The sequence below is a fragment of the Pituophis catenifer genome, unplaced genomic scaffold, assembly GCF_029215685.1.
Source record: "Pituophis catenifer annectens isolate HBS135680 unplaced genomic scaffold, rPitCat1.0.hap2 SCAF_3, whole genome shotgun sequence".
In the NCBI taxonomy this organism is placed as follows: Eukaryota; Metazoa; Chordata; class Lepidosauria; order Squamata; family Colubridae; genus Pituophis; species Pituophis catenifer.
Genome location: NW_027256883.1, coordinates 210740938 through 210759890, shown reverse-complemented (window position 1 = coordinate 210759890; position 18953 = coordinate 210740938). Strand labels below are relative to the sequence as shown.

The 18953-nt window shown below is 48.4% G+C and overlaps 1 protein-coding gene across 1 annotated transcript in view; it reads right to left on the bottom strand.

Moving 5' to 3' along the window:
• Positions 1–5197, bottom strand: part of ZNF512B (zinc finger protein 512B) — a 53568-nt gene extending 48371 nt beyond the window's left edge. Inside the window, exon 1 of the mRNA XM_070940154.1 lies at positions 5160–5197. The gene's annotated coding sequence lies outside the window, so the exon portion shown is untranslated. The remainder of the gene's footprint in view (positions 1–5159) is intronic.
• Between the last annotated feature and the right edge of the window lie 13756 nt (positions 5198–18953).

The window sequence follows — 18953 nt, the reverse complement described above, 5'->3', positions numbered from 1 at the left end:
ACGCAGTGACCAGCTGGTCTCTTCCGGGGTCTGGCATGCATATGTGCACCAGCCAGCTGGTTTTCGCGCATGTGCATAATGGAACCTGGAAGTGTAGCTGGCCGCCAAATGCATGTGCACCGGCCAGCTGCTCTTTTCCGGGCTCCGGTGTGCATCCGCGCTCCAGTTTCGGCACTCGGTGGCGAAAAGTTAAGCCATCACTGCCATATAAGGAAAGGTAGTCCTCAATTTACGACCACAATTGAGCCCAAAACTTCTGTTGCTAAGCAAGACAGTTGAAGGACCTGGGAGGGACCTTGGAGGTCATCTAATCTAACCCTTCTCTGGGGATATTCTGGTGGAGTCTGCCCTCGACAGATTGGGTCACCTGAGGTCACATCAGCGGCTATGCTTGCCTTTTGATTTCCCCTGCTATACAGTTATACGACCACAATCGAGCCCCAAATTTCTGTCGTTAACTCAGTTTCGCCCCATTTTACGCCCTTTCTGGCCGCAGTTGTTAAGGGAATCACGGCTATTGTTAAGTTTGTCGCATGGTCGTTAAGGGAACGTGGCTTCCTTGTTGACCTTGCTTGTCAGAAGGTTGCAAAAGGGGATCGGGACACTGAAACCGTCATAAATATGAATCAGTTGCCAAGTGTCCAAATTTTGATCATGTGACCATGGGAACGATGCGACAGTCGTAAGTGTGAAAAACGGTCATAAGTCACTTTTTTCAGTGCTGTTGTAACTTTGAACGGTCACTCAATGTTGGAAGTTGAGGACTACCTGTATTTTTCCAGGTTAGGTTTACCTATCACATTTCGGTGGTTAACTCTAAATCATATTTTACCCAGCCATCCATGCTGTAAACCAGTTGTGCTTGGATTCACACACCACTCCGAAACTTCAATCTAACTTAAACAAGCTAGATTCCTCCAAAGCCAGGCAAAAAACTAACCAAGGTTAACACCCAGCTTAGCATGCCGTCCAAATGTCTCTGCTAGACTCTCACTTGACAAACTTAAGCCGTGTTGTGTGAATCCTATTTAGGTGCGATTTTTAAGCCGCGGGCATGCATGCAAGCGTGCACACGAGCAAAGCACATGCACAGAAGGCCGCGCACATGCGTTCACGTTTTTGGTGCTGGGGTGAACCAGTTGTTAATTCATGTGCCGCCCACCTTTGGTGTGAATGCAGGCACAGAGTCACAAACTAGCTAAGCCCTTTTCAAACCCATCCAGTCCCCAGTTGTGTGAACTTAGGTCAGTGATGGCTAACCCTTTTGCCGTCGTGTGCCAAAAGCGGGGGGAATGCGTGTGGGGTCGCGCGTGTGTGCCCACACCCGTAATTCAATGCCCCCCCGTGCCCCCATGCATGCGCGCACGACGTCCCTCTGCTTTTCACACGCGACACCAAAAAGGTTAGCGGTGGGCCCAGAAAGCCTCTGGAGCCTGGGGAGGGTGAAAACGGCTTTTCCCACCTCCCCGGAGGCCGGAAACGGCACGTTTCCCGACTTCCGGTGGGGCTAGAAGACCCGAAAATCAGCTGGTCGGCGCGTGCATGCGCACTGGAGCTCAGCTAAGGGAACATTTGCGTGCCCACAGATATGGCTCCGTGTGCCACCTGTGGCACGCGTACCATAGGTTCGCCATCACGGCTCTAGAGCCTTTCTAGGAGCCTGGGGAGGGCGAAAACGGCCTTTCCCCCCTCTGGAGGCCCTCCGGAGGCTGGAAATGGACCATTTGCCAACTTCTGGAAGGCCCGAAAATCAGCTGGCCAGCGCGCACATGCCCGCCGGAACTGACCTAGGGCAATGCTCGCGTGCCCAACAATATGGCTTCACGTGCCACCTGTGGCATGCATGCCATAGGTTCACCATCATGGACCTAGGCCAATTCCTTTCCCATTTCCAAAATATAAAAGTGCTAGAAAGTTGGGGAGAAGGATGCCGACAGGTCTTTGACCTTGCTTGACCCCAAACATGACTTCCTGTCCCTTGAAAGTGTTGCCGGTACAGGTAGTCCTCGACTTACAGCAGTTCATTTAGTGACCATTCAAAGTTACGGCGGCATTGTAACAAGTGACTTACGACCGTTTTTCACACTTATGACCGTTGCAGCAATCCCTATGCCGCACGTGATCAAAATTCAGACGCTTGGCCACTGACTCCTATTTATGACGCTTGCAGTATCCTGGGGTCGTGTGATCATCCCCTTTGGTGGCCTTCTGACAAGCCAAGTCAACGGAGAAGTCAGATTCACTTCACAACAGTGCGACTCGCTTAACAACTGCAACGATTCACTTAGCACTGGTGGCAAGAAAGGTCGTAAACTGGGGCAAAAGTCCCTGAACAAATGTCTCGCTTAACAACAGAAATGTTGGGCTCAATTGTGGTCGTAAATTGAGGACTAACTGCATAACAGGGGGAAATGAAAAGATAGCACAGCCTTCAAAGTGACCTCAGGTCACCTAATCTGCCGAGGGCCAACTCCACCAGAGCTTGCATCAGAGTCGGGTCGGACTAGATGACCTCCAAGGTCCCTTCCAACTCTATGATCCCTGTCAAGAAGCTTTCAACCAAGGCCCACTCACAATTTCATGTGGCAGCCTTACCTACAATCAGGAAGCAACGCCCTATCCGGAGATACACGCACGTGCCAAATGTCATCTACAGATAGTCCTCAACTTATAACCGTTTAGCGACCATTCAGTTTACGACGGCACCGGGGGGGGGGGGGAAAGCAACCGATAACCAGTTTTCCCACTTAAAAAACCGTTGCGGCATCCCCGCGGTCACATGATTGCAAATCGTATATTTACGACGGCTGCCTTGTCCCGGAGGTCATGTGATTCACCATTCATAATCTTTCCATCCGGCAGAGTCCAATTGGGGGGGGTGGGGGGGGGAGAAACCAGATTTGCTTAACGGCCGTAGGATGCCCATAAGAATTGCAGCAATTCGCTTAACAACTCTGGCCAAACCCCCCAAAAAAAAGCATGGTTGTAAAATGAGACGCGGTGCGCTTAACTCCCTCGCTTACCAACGGAAATGTTGGGACTCTCCGTAGTCGTCGTAAATCGAGGCCTACCTCATAGCCACCTCTACCTGGGTGCCCCCCCAGCTCCTGCTCCCCCTGGGGGGCTACCCCAATATCCATGGCATCCCCAGGATATCCAGCACCCCCCCACCCTCATAATCCCAGGCTTCTCGGGGGAGGGGTGTCTTAATTCCTCCTCAAACTTTGCCAAGGACCCCCTCTGCCCTTGAGGGGCACCAGAGCCTGGTGGCTAGAGCCTTTCCCCTCCCCCACCCATGACCTCGAGGTGACCCCCTCAAAAAAGCCCACGCTCTGTTTCTGAGACCCCTCCGGCGACCCCCCCCTCAACGCACAGGTGAGCCGTGAGGAGGGGGCGACAGTCCCACCACTTGTCGCTTGGGCGGGTGGGCTGCTCCCCAGTGGGGGAGGAAAAAAGCCCCCCCCCTACATTTCCCTCAATCTGCTTCCTCTCCCCTTCCCCTCACTTTCGCTTTCTCCTTCCCCCTTTCCCTTTCTTTTTTTCTTTCTTTCTTTCTTTTTTTCCCTTTCCCCTTTTTGGGCCAAAGGGAAACGGAGGAGCCTTGGAACTGGGGAGGGGGACGAAGGGTGGGTGGGTGGCTGAGGAGGGGGAGAGACAGAAGACGACGCCGGGGGTTTGCATTTTAAAAAAAGGGGGGGAAACCCTCTCCCCATTAAAAAAAAAACCCAACCCCCCCCAAAAATTGCACCCTTGTCTTGCACAAACACCTCCCTTCCTTCCTCCTTTCCTTCCTTCCTTCCCTTCCCTCCTTCCTCCTTTCCTTTCTTTCTCTTTCCTTCCTTCCTTCTTTCCTCCTTTCCTTTCCTTCCCTTTCCTTTCTTCCTTCCTTCCTCCTTTCCTTCCTTCCTTCCCTTCCCTCCTTCCTCCTTCCCTTTCCTTCCCTTCCTTCCTCCTTTCCTTCCTTCCTTCCTCCTTTCCTTTCCTTCCCTTCCTTCCTTCCTCCTTTACTTTCCTTCCCTTTCCTTCCTCCCTTCCTCCTTTCCTTTCCTTCCTTCCTTCCTCCTTTCCTTCCTTCCTTCCCTTCCCTCCTTCCTCCTTCCCTTTCCTTCCCTTCCTTCCTCCTTTCCTTCCTTCCTTCCTCCTTTCCTTTCCTTCCCTTCCTTCCTTCCTCCTTTCCTTTCCTTCCCTTTCCTTCCTCCCTTCCTCCTTTCCTTTCCTTCCTTCCTTCCTCCTTTCCTTCCTTCCCTTCCCTCCTTCCTCCTTTCCTTTCCTTCCCTTTCCTTCCTTCTTTCCTCCTTTCCTTCCTTCCTTCCTTCCCTTCCCTCCTTCCTCCTTTCCTTTCTTTCCCTTTCCTTCCTTCCTTCCTTCCCTTCCCTCCTTCCTCCTTTCCTTTCCTTCCTTCCTTCCTTCCTTCCTTCCTTCCTTCCTTCCTTCCTTCCTCCTTTCCTTCCCTTCCTTCCTTCCTTCCTTCCCTTCCCTCCTTCCTCCTTTCCTTTCTTTCCCTTTCCTTCCTTCCTTCCTTCCTTCCCTTCCCTCCTTCCTCCTTTCCTTTCCTTCCTTCCTTCCTTCCTTCCTTCCTTCCTTCCCTTCCCTTCCCTTCCCTCCTTCCTCCTTTCCTTTCTTTCCCTTTCCTTCCTTCCTTCCTTCCTTCCTTCCCTCCCTCCCTCCCGCGCCAGCCCTCCCGCCTCGGCAGCTCCCCCACCTTCCCTCCCATTGCCCCCACACCCAAAACCCGACCCCGGTGTGTGTGGGGGGGGGAAGAGGGGGGGTGTCTTTCTCGCGGTGCAAAAAAAAAAAAGAAAAAAAACACGAGTGGGTGGGAGAAGCGCGTGGGGGGTGGGGGTGGGGGGGGGAGAGTTTGGGAGGCAACCCGGGCGGCCCGACTCGATCCTCCAAAGCAACCCCGGGAAATCAACGAAGCAAAATGGCGACTTTTTTTTTTCCTCTCTCTCTCTCTCCCTTTTTAATGCAGAAGGAAGGAGGGAAGGAAGGAGGGATGGCAGAGAAGGGAGGAAAGGAGGCCTCCGCGGGGAAAGAAAGAGCAAGCCGGGCAGGCAGGCAGGCAGGAGAGCCGGGCCGGGGGACGCTGGGGCGGTGGTGGTGGGGCCCGGGCTGCGGGTGGCCGAGCCGAGCCAAGGAGACTGGCCGGCCTCGCTTACCTCCGAGCGTGCGGCCAGCTCTCCTCCTCCTCCTCCTCCTCTTCCTCCTTCCCTTCTTCTTCTTCCACGCGCGGAGCCCCACGCGAGCCCAGCCAGCCCGCAGCCGCCGCGACGCGCCCGGCCAAAGCGCCGCCGGATCATGCGCGGAGACCCCCCCCTCCTCCTCCTCCTTTTCTCCTTTCCTTCTCTCCTCCTCCTCCTCCTCTCCTTCCTCCTTCCCTTCTTCCTTCTCCCCTTGACAGTTTCGGCAATTCTCGCGGGATTATTTTAATCGGCCGGCGGGGGGGGGATCATCGGGCCCTCCGGAGCGGGGGTGGGGGGTGGGAAGGGATCCCGCGGGGGAGGGGGCGGAGGAGGAGGAGGAGGAGGAAGGGAAGGGTCTCCCCCCCCTCCACGGACACACACACACGCACACACACGCCTTGGGGCGGGCGGGGGAGGGGGGAGAAGGAAGCGAGGCGCGTGGGAGAGAAGGGGGACTTGGGTCTTCGGGGAGCCTAACTCGGATCGGCAGCGCAGCGGGTTCCCACGACTGTTAGACGCGAGGTATAAGCCCCGAGGGTTGCTTTAGCCAGGGTTAGTCCGGTCTAAGGGTGAACTTGGGTTGGGCTTCCATAGCTTGGCTTGGGTTGCCTTGGGTTGGCTTGACCCTAGAGTCAACTTTTCCCCTTCCTTCCTTCCTTCCCTTCTTTCCTCCCTCCCTCCCTTCTTTCCTCCCTCCCTCCTTCCTTCTTTCCTTTCCTTCTTTCCTCCTTCCCTCCTTCCTTCCCTTCTTTCCTCCCTCCCTCCTTCCTTTCCTTCTTTCCTCCTTCCCTTTTTTCCTCCCTCCCTCCCTTCTTTCCTCCCTCCCTCCCTCCTTCCTTCATTCCTTTCCTTCTTTCCTCCTTCCCTTTTTTCCTCCCTCCCTCCCTCCCTCCTTCCTTCATTCCTTTCCTTCTTTCCTCCCTCCCTCCTTCCCTCCTCCTTTCCTCCCTCCTTCCTTCCCTCCTTCCTTCCCTTCTTTCCTCCCTCCCTCCTTCCCTCCTCCTTTTCTCCCTCCCTTCTTTCCTCCCTCCCTCCTTCCCTCCTCCTTTTCTCCCTCCCTTCTTCCCTCCCTCCCTCCTTCCCTCCTCCTTTCCTCCCTCCCTCCTTCCTTCCTTCCCTTCTTTCCTCCCTCCCTCCTTCCCTCCTCCTTTCCTCCCTCCCTCCCTCCTTCCTTCCCTGTCCTCCCTCCCTCCCTTCTTTCCTCCCTCCCTCCTTCCTTCCTTCCTTCTTTCCTCCCTCCCTCCTTCCGTCCTCCTTTCCTCCCTCCTTCCTTTCCTCCCTCCCTCCCTCCTTCCTTCCTTCCCTGTCCTCCCTCCCTCCCTCCTTTCCTCCCACCCTCCCTCCTTCCTTCCTTCCTTCCTTCCTCCCTCCCTTGGCTAAGTTGATGGTTATGGGCTTCTTGCACAAACCCAGATCGGGGTCAGTTCTGAGCAACCTGCTAAGCTTAAATCCACATAGTTAGTGGGTGACCCAGGTCAACTGAGGAAACCATGGGTGAGTTAAGCATGGAGAACTTTGCTGGATGAAGCCAAAGTCAAACTGGGCAGGTGGGACTTCTCAGAAGCCCCCAATTTCCAGTCCAGGGTTTCTCAATCTTAGCAGCTTGAAGATGTGGGGACTTCAAATCCCAGAATTCTCCACCCAGCCTTGGCCTCTTGAAGACACAGGAACTTCAACTCCCAGAATTCCCTAGTCAGCCTCGGCAGCTTGAAGATGCAAAGACTTCAATTCCCAGAATTCCTCAACCAGTATGAGGATTGGTCACAAAAGCCATGTTTTTCATTTGTCACTAAACAAATGGTTATAAGTCAAGGACTACTCATCTCTAGCTGAAAAGTGGGCAGCACTTTTCTCAGTTTGGCTTCCATAGTTGGACCAAACGTAGGTATCTGCTGCTAACCATTTTATTTATTGATTTATTGATCTATTTAGCACATAGCATCTACAGATGTCATGCAATCGCTGATAGTCCTCGACTTACAACCGGAATTGAACCCAAAATTTAGGTTGCTAAGTGAGTTTTGGCCCATTTTATGACTTCTTGCCACGTTTGTTAAGTGACTCACTGAAGTGGCTAAGTTAGTAACACGGTTGTTAAGTGAATCTGGCTTCCCTCGTGACTTTGCTTGTCAGAAGGTCCCAAAAGGGGATCATGTGACCCCGGGACACTGCAACCGTCATAAATATGAGTCAGTTGCCAAGCGTCTGAATTTCGATCACGTGACCATGGGGATGTTGCAACGGTCATAAGTATGAAAATCGGTCATAAGCCACTTTTTTCACTGCCGTTGTAACTAACCGTTCGTCACTAAACGTAACCAAACATTTGTCACTAAACAAACACATACATACAAATGCAAACACCGTATATGAGATAAATCAGGATAAAACCATCATAAAAATGGCTGTAATACGGCACCATAGAGTTGCAATAGGATGGAAGTTACCGTTCCTAACCACCATCCTAACCAGGATGACACCAAACCAGTGATGGGTTTCAATATTTTTTTACTACCAGTTCTGTGGGTGTGGCTTGGTGGGCGTGGCATGGCTTGGTGGGCGTGGCAGGGGAAGGATACTGCAAAATCTCCATTCCCACCCCATTCCACGGGAAGGATACTGCAAAATCCCCATTTCCTCCCGATCAGCTGGGACTCGGGAGGCAGAGAATAGATGTGGGAGGGGCCAGTCAGAATTTTTACTACCGGTTCTCCGAACTAATCAAAATGTCCGCTACGGGTTCGCCAGAACTGGTCAGAACCTGCTGAAACCCACCTCTGCAACCAAAGAGATGAAATCTGGGTCATGTTGTCCAGACACAAACTCTGCAAGGAATAAAACGGTGGCATTTTGCATTGTGAGCCTGGAATGCGTATTTTCACCCCTGGCTCTGCCTGGATGCACCCAAGGACCTTTGACCTATCATTTGGGATTTTCTGGGGGGGGAAAAAACCACAGGCAGAAACCCCCATGGAAAATTTCCAAAGATACGGAAGGAGACGGATCTGTTGGTTGAACCTGGTCTGAAGGTTTAATCCAGCAAAAAATTTAGTGGCCCAGGATGGTCGCTGGTCTTCTTTGTCTCAGCCAGAAGGATAAAACTTGAAAGGAACTAAACAGACACTGAATTCTAGGAATTCATCTGATTATGAAATGCAATTCAAGACAGGCAGCTTGGTCTAGTGGTTAAGGAACCGGGCTAGAAACTGGCTTTCATACCTGAGGTATGAAAGCCGGTTGGGTGACTTTGGGCCAATCATCAGGAGACTGTGAGTTCTAGTTCTGCCTTAGGCAGAACCAATTGGGTGACTTTGGGTCAATCACCAGGAGGCTGTGAGTTCTAGTCCCATTTTAGGTATTTTAGGTATGAAAGCCAGTTGGGTGACTTTGGGTCAATCACCAGGAGGCTGTGAGTTCTAGTCCCATTTTAGGTATGAAAGCCAATTGGGTGACTTTGGGTCAATCACCAGGAGACTGTGAGTTCTAGTCCCATTTTAGGCATGAAAGCCAATTGGGTGACTTTGGGTCAATCACCAGGTGACCGTGAGTTCTAGTTCCATTTTAGGCATGAAAGCCAATTGGGTGAATTTGGGTCAATCACCAGGAGACTGTGAATTCTAGTCCCGCCCTGGGCATGAAAGCCAATCGGGTGACTTTGGGTCAATCACCAGGAGACTGTGAGTTCTAGTTCTGCCTTAGGCATGAAAGCCAATCGGGTGACTTTGGGTCAATCACCAGGAGACTGTGAGTTCTAGTTCTGCCTTAGGCATGAAAGCCAATTGGGTAACTTTGGGTCAATCACCAGTAGGCTGTGAGTTCTAGTTCTGCCTTAGGCATGAAAGCCAATTGGGTGACTTTGGGTCAATCACCAGGAGGCTGTGAGTTCTAGTCCCATTTTAGGTATGAAAGCCAATTGGGTGACTTTGGGTCAATCACCAGGAGGCTGTGAGTTCTAGTCCCATTTTAGGTATGAAAGCCAATTGGGTGACTTTGGGTCAATCACCAGGAGGCTGTGAGTTCTAGTCCCATTTTAGGCATGAAAGCCAATTGGGTGACTTTGGGTCAATCACCAGGTGACCGTGAGTTCTAGTTCCATTTTAGGCATGAAAGCCAATTGGGTGAATTTGGGTCAATCACCAGGAGACTGTGAATTCTAGTCCCGCCCTGGGCATGAAAGCCAATCGGGTGACTTTGGGTCAATCACTAGGAGACTGTGAGTTCTAGTTCTGCCTTAGGCATGAAAGTCAATTGGGTGACTTTGGGTCAATTACTAGGAGACTGTGAGTTCTAGTTCTGCCTTAGGCATGAAAGTCAATTGGGTGACTTTGGGTCAATTACTAGGAGACTGTGAGTTCTAGTTCTGCCTTAGGCATGAAAGCCAATTGGGTAACTTTGGGTCAATCACCAAGAGACTATAAGTTCTAGTCCCACCCTGGACATGAAAGCCAATTGGGTGACTTTGGGTCAATTACTAGGAGACTTGTGAGTTCTAGTCTCACCTTAGGCCTGAAACCGGCTGGGTGACTTTGGACCAATATCACTCACTGTTTCTCAGCCCGGCCTGGCCGACCTCACAGGGTTGTTGTTGTGGGGGAAAATGAGAGGAGGAAGGAGATTTAGGTATGCTCGCTATCTTGAGTTACTCATAAAAATAATAAAGATGAGATAAAGATCCGATGAGTAGAGTAGAGTAGAGTAGAGTAGAGTAGAGTGGAGTGGAATGGAATGGAATAGAATAGAATAGAATAGAATAGAATAGAATAGAATAGAATAGAATAGAATAGAATAGAATAGAATAGGACAGAGCAGGAAGGGACCTTGTAGATTATCTAGTCCAACCCCCCGCCCAAGCAGGAGACCCTACACCAGTGGTGAAATCCAATTTTTTTTTTACTACTGGTTCTGTGGGTGTGGCTTGGTGGGCATGCCAGGGGAAGGATACTGCAAAATCCCCATTCCCTCCCCACTCTGGGGCCAGCCAGAGGTGGTATTTGCAGGTTCTCTGAACTACTCAAAATTTCCACTACCGGTTCTCCAGAACCTGCTGGATTTCACCCCTGGCCATACACCATTTCTGACCGATGGCAGTCCAATCTCTTCTTGAAAGCTTCCAGTGATGAAGCTCCCACAACTTCCGAAGGCAACTTATATTCTATGGGTTGATTGTTCTCACCGTCAGAAATTTCTCCTTATTTCTAGGTTGAATCTCTCCGTGATCAGTTTCCATCCATTCTTCCTTGCTTGGTCAATCAATCAATCAATCAATCAATCAGTGGGCAACCTGTAGCATTAATGTCCTGTTTCTTTTTCCTTGCACCGTCTTGAGGAGACATCTGGGGATCTTCTTAGCTTTAGAAAACTCTCTTGAACTTAATCCTTGGCTGGTTCCTTGGAACCGAATTGGAGCAACCTTCTTTTAAACTCAGTTGCTGAGAAAAAAAGGTGATTTGGGGGGGGGGGGGCTGTCTAATTACAAGCAGCCTTTCTCAGGTTGGGTCCAGTGGTGAAATGTAAAATTTGTTACTACCGGTTCTGTGGGCGTGGCTTGGTGGTGGTGGGGTGTGGCTTCGTGGTGGGGCGTGGCCAACTTTTTTTTTTTACTTTTAAAACCATTTTTTCTACAACCTCTTTGGCTGAAGAGGTTGTAAAAAAATGCCTTTAAAAGCCTCTGACGATCCCAGCTGACTTGCCTGATCGACAGGCTTTATTTTTTACTTTTAAAAGCATTTTTTTCGGCCGAAGAGGTTGTAGAAAAAATGCTTTTAAAAATTTTAAAAAAAAGCCTCTGATGATTGTGCGGCTCAGCTGGGCATGGGGGTGGGGAGGGATTTTTGCTACCGGTTCTCCAAACCACCCGCTGCCATTGCTACCGGTTCTCCAAACCACCCGCCGCCATTGCTACCGGATCGGGCGATCCGGTCCGAACCGAGAGCATTTCACCCCTAGTTGGGTCCATTTCATTTTCCACCACTTCCTCTGTGACCTAGAATGGCTGAATACAGCTAGTCCTCGATTTACAACCACAACTGAGCCCAAAATTTCAGTTGCTAAGTCAGACATTTGTAACCTGTCTCACTTAGCAACAGAAATTTGGGCTTCGATTTTGGTCATAAGTCGAGGACTAGTGTATTTCTCATTGTGTTGTTTTTCATTGTTTACTTTATTGTCCCATCGTCCTAACTTCTGTTCTCATCACACACTTTTCATGTCTTCCTCTGACTGTTGTAAGCCGCCTACTGTACAGAGAGTTCTCGACGTACAACAATTCATTTAGTGACTGCTCAAAGTTCCAGCGGCACTGAAAAATGGACTTACGACCATTTTTCATACTTACGACCGTTGCAGCAACCCCAGGGTCACGTGATGAAAATCCAGGCGCTTGGTAACTGGCTCATATTTATGACAGTCGCAGTGTCCCGGGGTCAAGTGATCTCTTTTTGCGCCCGTCGGACAAGCAAAGTCAACGGGGAAGCCAGATTCACTTAACAACCGTGTGACTCACTTAACAACTGAAGCGATTCACTTAACAACCGTAGCGAGAAAGATTGTAAAACGGGACGAAACTCCCTGAACAAACGTCTCGCTTAACAACAGAAATGTTGGGCTCAATTGTGGTCGTACGTCGAGGACTAACTGCATAACAGGGGGAAAATGAAAACATAGCGCAGCTTTCAAAGTGACCTCAGGTCACCTAATCTGCTGAGGGCCGACTCCACCAGAGCCTGCATCAGAGTCGGGTTGGACTAGATGACCTCCAAGGTCCCTTGGGGCCACACCACGCACTTTTATTTTTTATTTATTTATTTATTTCAAATTTATATACCGTACCTTCTCCCGAGGGACTCAGGGCGGTGTACAGCCAGATAAAAACATACAATACAAACATTAAAAACAATTAAAAATATATATATTAATTTGGCCCCAGTTTAAAATGACAAACCAATTAAAAATATTTAAAAATATATTAAAGCTGAACAAATGTCTTGCTTTAGCAACAACATAAACGTTGGGCCCAATTTCGGTCGTAACTGGAGGACTGCCTCTAGTCCACCCCTGGCCAGATAGGCGGCAAATAAAATTAAGAAATCAATAAATAGTAAATAAATTGGGAACGCTGTGGCTGGGAATAACAGGACCAAACGGCAGCGGAGGGAAGGAAGCGGATGCGAGAAGGAAAAACGGTTTTTTCCCCCCATGGCTTTTGAGCAGCTGGGAAAGCAGAGGGTGGGGGAATTCAGGGCAGCCCACGTGCCATTTCTTCCTGGCTTTTAAGAATATTGTAATCCTGCCTTTGCAAGGAATGTGTGTGTGTGTGTGTGTGTCTGTGTGTGTTTGTGTATTTGCGTGTGTGTATGCCTGTCTGTGAGAGGTCCCCCCCCCCCAACCCTTCCTGGCCATGTTCCCACAAGCTGAACCAATGCTTAGAGTGGCATTTCAACAACACGATCTATTTTGCTATTTTTAAATCATATTATTTTGTGTGTGTGTGTGTGTGTGTGTTTTGATCGCATGGCTTGATGTGCCAACCCAGCCCCATTGGTTAGATTCTGGCTTAACGCAAACCCTGAAAATTTACTTTACTCAGTAACAAGGAAGACATTGCCTGCGAGTGACTTAAAAGCTGAGACAGGGATTATGTGTTTAAACTATTTATCTGGGTATGTGTGTTTGTTTGTTTTTTTGCTTTGCCATCAGAATTTTGCGCAAATCCAGGGCATTGTGTTTGAGCAAGTAAATCCCAGGTAACAAACTATGGCTTAATGCAGGACATGAATGCAGAGATACGTCCTAAATCTACTGTCCTTAGCCATCATGGAAATGACAGATTAACAGAATTGGAAGGGACCTTGTAGGTCATCTAGTCCAACCCCCCACTCAAGCAGGAGACCCTACAGCATTTCTGACCGATGGCAGTCCAGTCTCTTCTTGAAAGCCTCCGGGGATGAAGCTCCCACAGCTTCTGAAGACAACTTCTGTTCCATCGGTTGAATTCTTTCATTTTTCGAGCGTACCGTTTTGAGAACGGCATCGCATGGTTTATAAAGCACGGTTCGTGGCTTGGCGTTTTGCAGAAACACGGCTAAATGTGGCTTTGTTGACGAACAAAGGCAAGGTTTCTCAACCTCCAGCCGTTTTAAGATGGGTGGACTTCAACTCCCAGGATTCCTCAACCCCCATGAGGGAATTCTGGGAGTCGAAGTCCACAGGTCTTAAGAGTTGGCAAGGATAGACACCACAGCTGCAGGGATGAAATCCAGCAGGTTCTGACAGGTTCTGGAGAACCGGCAGCGGAAATTTTTAAGTAGTTCGGAGAACCGGCAAATACCACCTCTGGCTGGCCCCAGAGTGGGGTGGGAATGGAGATTTTGCAATATCCTTCTCCCAGGAGTGGGGAGGAAATGGGGATTTTGCAGTCTCCTTCCCCTGAAGTGGGGTGGGAATGGAGATTTTGCAGTCTCCTTCCCCCAGGAGTGGGGAGGGAATGGGGATTTTGCAGTATCCTTCCCCCGCCACATCCACCAAGCCACACCACGCCCACCAAGCCACGCCCACAGAACCGGTAGTAAAAAAATTTGAATTTCACCACTGCCCTGTTGTATGTCTCACCTGCTGGATTCTTCACAGGGGAGCGCCGGAAACCGGAAGAGCAGTTCCCCGGGGCGCATGCATGTGCCGGGAAGCTGAGCTTCTGGTTTCCGGCCGGTCACTTGGTCTTCCGGTTTCTGGAGCACATGCATGTGTGAAGACTAGCCGGCCGGTGCACATGCACAAACCGGAAACCGGAAGCTCAGCTTCCCGGCGTGTCCATGTGTGCCAGGGAGCTGCTCTTCTAATTTCCGGAGCTCCCCCGCGTGCGAAGACCAGCTGGTTATCTAATCTCTTCTTAAAAACTTCCAGTGTTGGAGCATTCACAACTTCCGGAGGCAAGTAGTTCCACTGGTTAATTGTTCTAACTGTCAGAAAATTTCTCCTTAGTTCTAAGTTGCTTCTCTCCTTGATTAGTTTCCACCCATTGCTTCTTGTCAGGGCTGGGCCACCAATAGATGGCAGCAGTGAGATCCAGAAAATCCTTTGGATTCCTCTGGCATCTTCACTAACTACTGTATGAAAAAAGTAAGGGTAGTCCTCAGCGTACGACAGTTCAGTTAGTGACCGTTCAAAGTTACGATGGCACTGAAAAAAGTGACTTATGACCATTATGCTGACTGCAAACCGCTTACAGAGGGCTGTAAAAGCACTGTGAAGCAGTATATAAGTCTAAGTACTATTGCTGTTGCTATTTTTCACACTTACGACCATTTCAGCATCCCCATGGTCATGTGATCAAAATTCAGACACTTGGGAACTGACTCATACTTACGACAGTCACAGTGTCCCGGGGTGACGTAATCCCCTTCTGCGACCTTCTGACAAGCAAAGTCCCATCAAAACTTTTCTATTTCAGCAGGCTGGCCTGGCCTAACCTCTCTTTTAAATTGTTTTTTTTTTTTTTAATTTTTAAATTTTAAACTTGTCTTATGAATTTGGAGTGTTTTAAATTTCGTTTTCCAGGCCAATTATTTAATTGTATTTTAATGGTTTTTTAACATTTATATTATATGTATTTTATTCAGCTGTTCACCGCCCTGAGTCCTTCGGGAGTAGGGCGGTATACAAATTCAATAAATAATAATAATAATAATAAATAATAATAAAGTCAATGGGGAAGCCGGATTCGCTTAACGACCAGGTTACTAGCTTAACATCTGCAGTGATTCACTTAACAACTGTGGCAAGCAAGGTCGTAAAATGAGTCAAAATTCACTTAACAAATGTGTCACTTAGCAACCGAAACATTGGGCTCAATTGTGGTCTTAAGTCGAGGACTGTATTACCCTATATTATAGGTAGTCCTTGACTTATAACCATTTGTTTAGCAACTGTTCAAAGTTACAGTGGCACCAAAAACTGTTTTTTTATTATAACTGGTCCTCACACTTACGACCATTGGAACATCCACACAGTCACATGATCAGAATTTGAGCACCTGGCCACTGGCATGTACAGGCGGTCCCCAACGAGCTGAACTTTTTGACACGTGAGGTAAGCCAACTCAAAGCAGCAAAGTTAAAGGCTCGGTACCCGTCGGATGCTAAGAATTTAGATGCATGCATCAATTTCCTTTTATTTATAGAAGTGCCAAGGTCTCTTTAAAAGCCAAGACTAAGATTGGAAAATGAGCTGTATCTTCCCTTGATCGCTCCTTAACACTTTATTCATTAGACTTGAAGTCCTTCTTAATTGGCTGATAATACAGGTGAATTGTTTTAATTGAAAAGCACTGAGACAAAACTAATTCCTTCTATTAAAAGGCTGGCTTGGATCTCAGTCCTTTTTTTATGAAGTCTGGTTTTTTTTTTTCCTCCCCTTCCTTTCTTCATCTTCACAGAAAGCTCTCTCTTTCGACCTCGCCTGACAACCTTCAGGAGTGTGAAAGAAATTTCATTTTTAAGAAGAAAAACGCTGCGTTGATAGATAGAATAACTTTATTGTCACTTTGAATGTACACTAATCGGCATGCGTTAAAATGAAATTTCGTTGCATACAGCTCTCGAAGGGCTCCATCTCTAATATACACTACGTAAAGATGACAAAATAAAATAAATAAATACAAAATTATGCATATATCCGCATATATTATATGACACAGAGAAACAATACAATCTAATCTGGATGTACATGGCGAGAAAAACAAATCTTGCGACTTTACCAGACGGATGGCCTAGGGAACAAAAGCTGTTGCAGAATCTGGTAGTCCTGCTAGATATACTTTGAAACCTCCTCCCAGAGGGGATCAAGAATAACAGAGCGTAAAGTGGGTGTGTGGGGTCTCTAACAATGCTTTGAGCTCTAAATACATAGAGTTTATAAGCAGCATCCTGAATAACAGGAAGCAAGCTTCCTATAATCTTCTCCACTGTCCTCACCACTCTCTGTAGGGACTTTCTATCTGAGGCACTGCTGCTACCAAACCAAACAGGGATGCAGCTTTCAATCGTGCCTCTCTAAAAAGTGGCCAGGACAGAAGTAGAAAGATGGTTTTCATTAACAGTAAGCAATGTCCTTGAATAGCTCAAAATAACTTTGCCATTTTCTGTGCAAACGGACAAGCGTCTGAACATAAACACAGCTAGTCCTGGAATGACAACCGTAATGGAGGTCGCCCATCCTGGTTGCAAAATGGATCATCATGTAACCAATCCGGTTTTACAACCGTTTTGATGGCAATTGTTAAAAGCGAATGCCACAGTCATTACATCAACTCATGGTTTGGTACGAGCACAGTTTTGCTTAAAAAAAAAGAAAGAAATAAAAACAGCAAAAAAAAAGTCGTAAAATGCAGTCAATGAGATCCGGAGACCCTGCAAAGCACTTGAAGTTTGGTCACATAAATGTGGGGAGTGGGGTTTCCAATGCTCAAAAGTTCGAATCTGGGTCATAAGTAGCCCCCAAGTAAGTTCATAGTAACTTGGAATGGTCATAAGCAAAGGACTAGGTGGCTCAGTGGCTAAGACACTGAGCTTATCGATCAGAAAGGTCGGCAGTTCGGCAGTTCGAATCCCAGGTACAGCTCTCCTGCGTGAGCAGAGGGTTGGACTAGATGACCTTTAAGGTCCCTTCTAACTCTGTTACTGTTAAAGACTATGAGTATTGTATTTGTATTTTTATATTTTGGTAGTCTTTTATTTATATAATTTTATCTCTTAATATTGTAAGTCACCCAGAGTTACCCTGTGGTAAGATGGGCAACCACTGAATTTAATAAATAAATACAATTAGTTCTCAACTTTTAACAGTTCGTTTAGTGACTGTTTGAATTTACAGTGGCACTGATAAAAGTGACGTGACCGTTTTTCACACTTACGACCATTGCGGCATCCCCATGGTCACCTGATCAAAATTCAGATGCTTGGCAACTGACTCATAGTTATGACGGTTGCAGTATCCCGGGGTCATGTGATCACGTTTTGCGACCATCTGACAAGCAAAGTCAACGGGGAAGCCAGATTCACTTAACAACCGGGTTACTAACTTAACAACCGCAGTGATTCACTTAACAGCTATGGCAAGAAAGGTCCTAAAATGGAGTAAAATTGATTTAACAAATGTCTCGCTTAGCAAGAAAAAGGTTGGGCTCAAGTGTGATCGTAAGGTGAGGACTATCTGTAAATAAATGTTGTGACCCGTCAGTGGCCTCTGAAGCTAGTAGCTGATTCTGACAGCGAGGAGGCTGGTGTGGTGCTGCGCCAGCAGCCTGTGCAGCTGGCACTCGAGTCGGACAGTGAGGAGGCTGGAGAAGATGTGGTGCCAGAGGCAGGGATTCAGCCAGGGCCTTCAGAACCTCCAGAAGCTCCCTTAAGTGAAGAGGAAGAAGAGGAGGAGCCTCTTCTTGATGCACGAATGCACAGAGCTGCCAAAAGGCAGGAGTGGCTCCTCAGGAGGAGGTCTCCTCGAGAGTAAGGTTTGGGGCTAATGGGCCACTCCCCTAGCCTATTTAAAGAAGGACTAGACTGAAGCAATTTGCAGGAAGCAACTTCGTTCATATTCCTTTGCGTCTTGATTACAGAAACATCTGATCAGCTCTTGCTCCTTTCTTGTCAGTTTTCCTGCAAATTGCTTCTGGGCATTCTGCCAACCACAGTAAGATTAAGGTTACCTGAAATATTGTGCCTCAGAATTGAGTTATTATTCTTTGGATTCTTGTCGGCTGTTAATGAAGTTAAATTAACAGCCCTTGTTCAGAAAAAACTCATTAGTAGTCCTTAATTAGTAAACTAAGGTCTGTATGGACTTTGTGTGTGCTGCGTTCTTTGGGGTCCGTAGCTGGGGCAGAACAATAAATAAATTTGTTAGAAATATAGAGAATGCTAGTTGTTTTTCACCTTCCCACCTCACCTGGTTGTGTGTTTATGTTCCATCAAGACGCTGGTGACTCATAGAGATCGCCTAGACCAGGTTTGGGTAATTATGGCGCTTTTACAATCTGTGGACTTCAACTCCCAGAATTCCTGAATCAACCATGCTGGCTCAAGAATTCTGGGAGTTGAAGTCCACAGGTCATAAAGAGGCCATCGTTCAGGGCAGTGATGGGTTTCTATTGGTTCACCCCAGTTTAGGTGAACTGGTAGCGGCGGTGGCAGGAAGCTCCGCCCACCTGCCCGGATGCCATCACGGATGCTCTGAGCATATGCAGAAGTGCCACGTGCGAGTGAAGCAAACACGCGCGTGCGCTCACGGTCCTGAACCAGTAGTGAAGGTAAGTGAAAATCACTACTGGTTCAGGGCAGTGGTGGGTTCCTCCCGGTTCGGCCAAGCAGGTAGCGGTGACAATATGACATCACTGAACCGGTTCTCTTTGTTCGGGAGCTGGGCCCTCCCGCCCCGCCCGCATTATTCTTACCTTTTATTTGGCCCTACCCCCAATTTATTCGTTGTCTCCCAAGTTCCCAGCTGATGGCTAGAAGGAAAAAACTGTTTAAACTCTTGCCGCAGGGCTTCAAAGGGCCGCCCTACAGCTGATCAGTGTTAAAAGGCAGTGTGGTGGTAGACCGGTGCCTCCAAAAACAAATGAGTAGACCAGTACAGCTCTGCAAGCAGTTAAAAGCCTGGTAGACCAGTACCTCTGCTAAATCCTAAAGATTGTCACATGACCATCAAGCCATGCCCACAAAATAAGCCACGCCCACAGAACCTGTAGTAAAAAATGTTAGAACCCACCTCTGGTTTAGG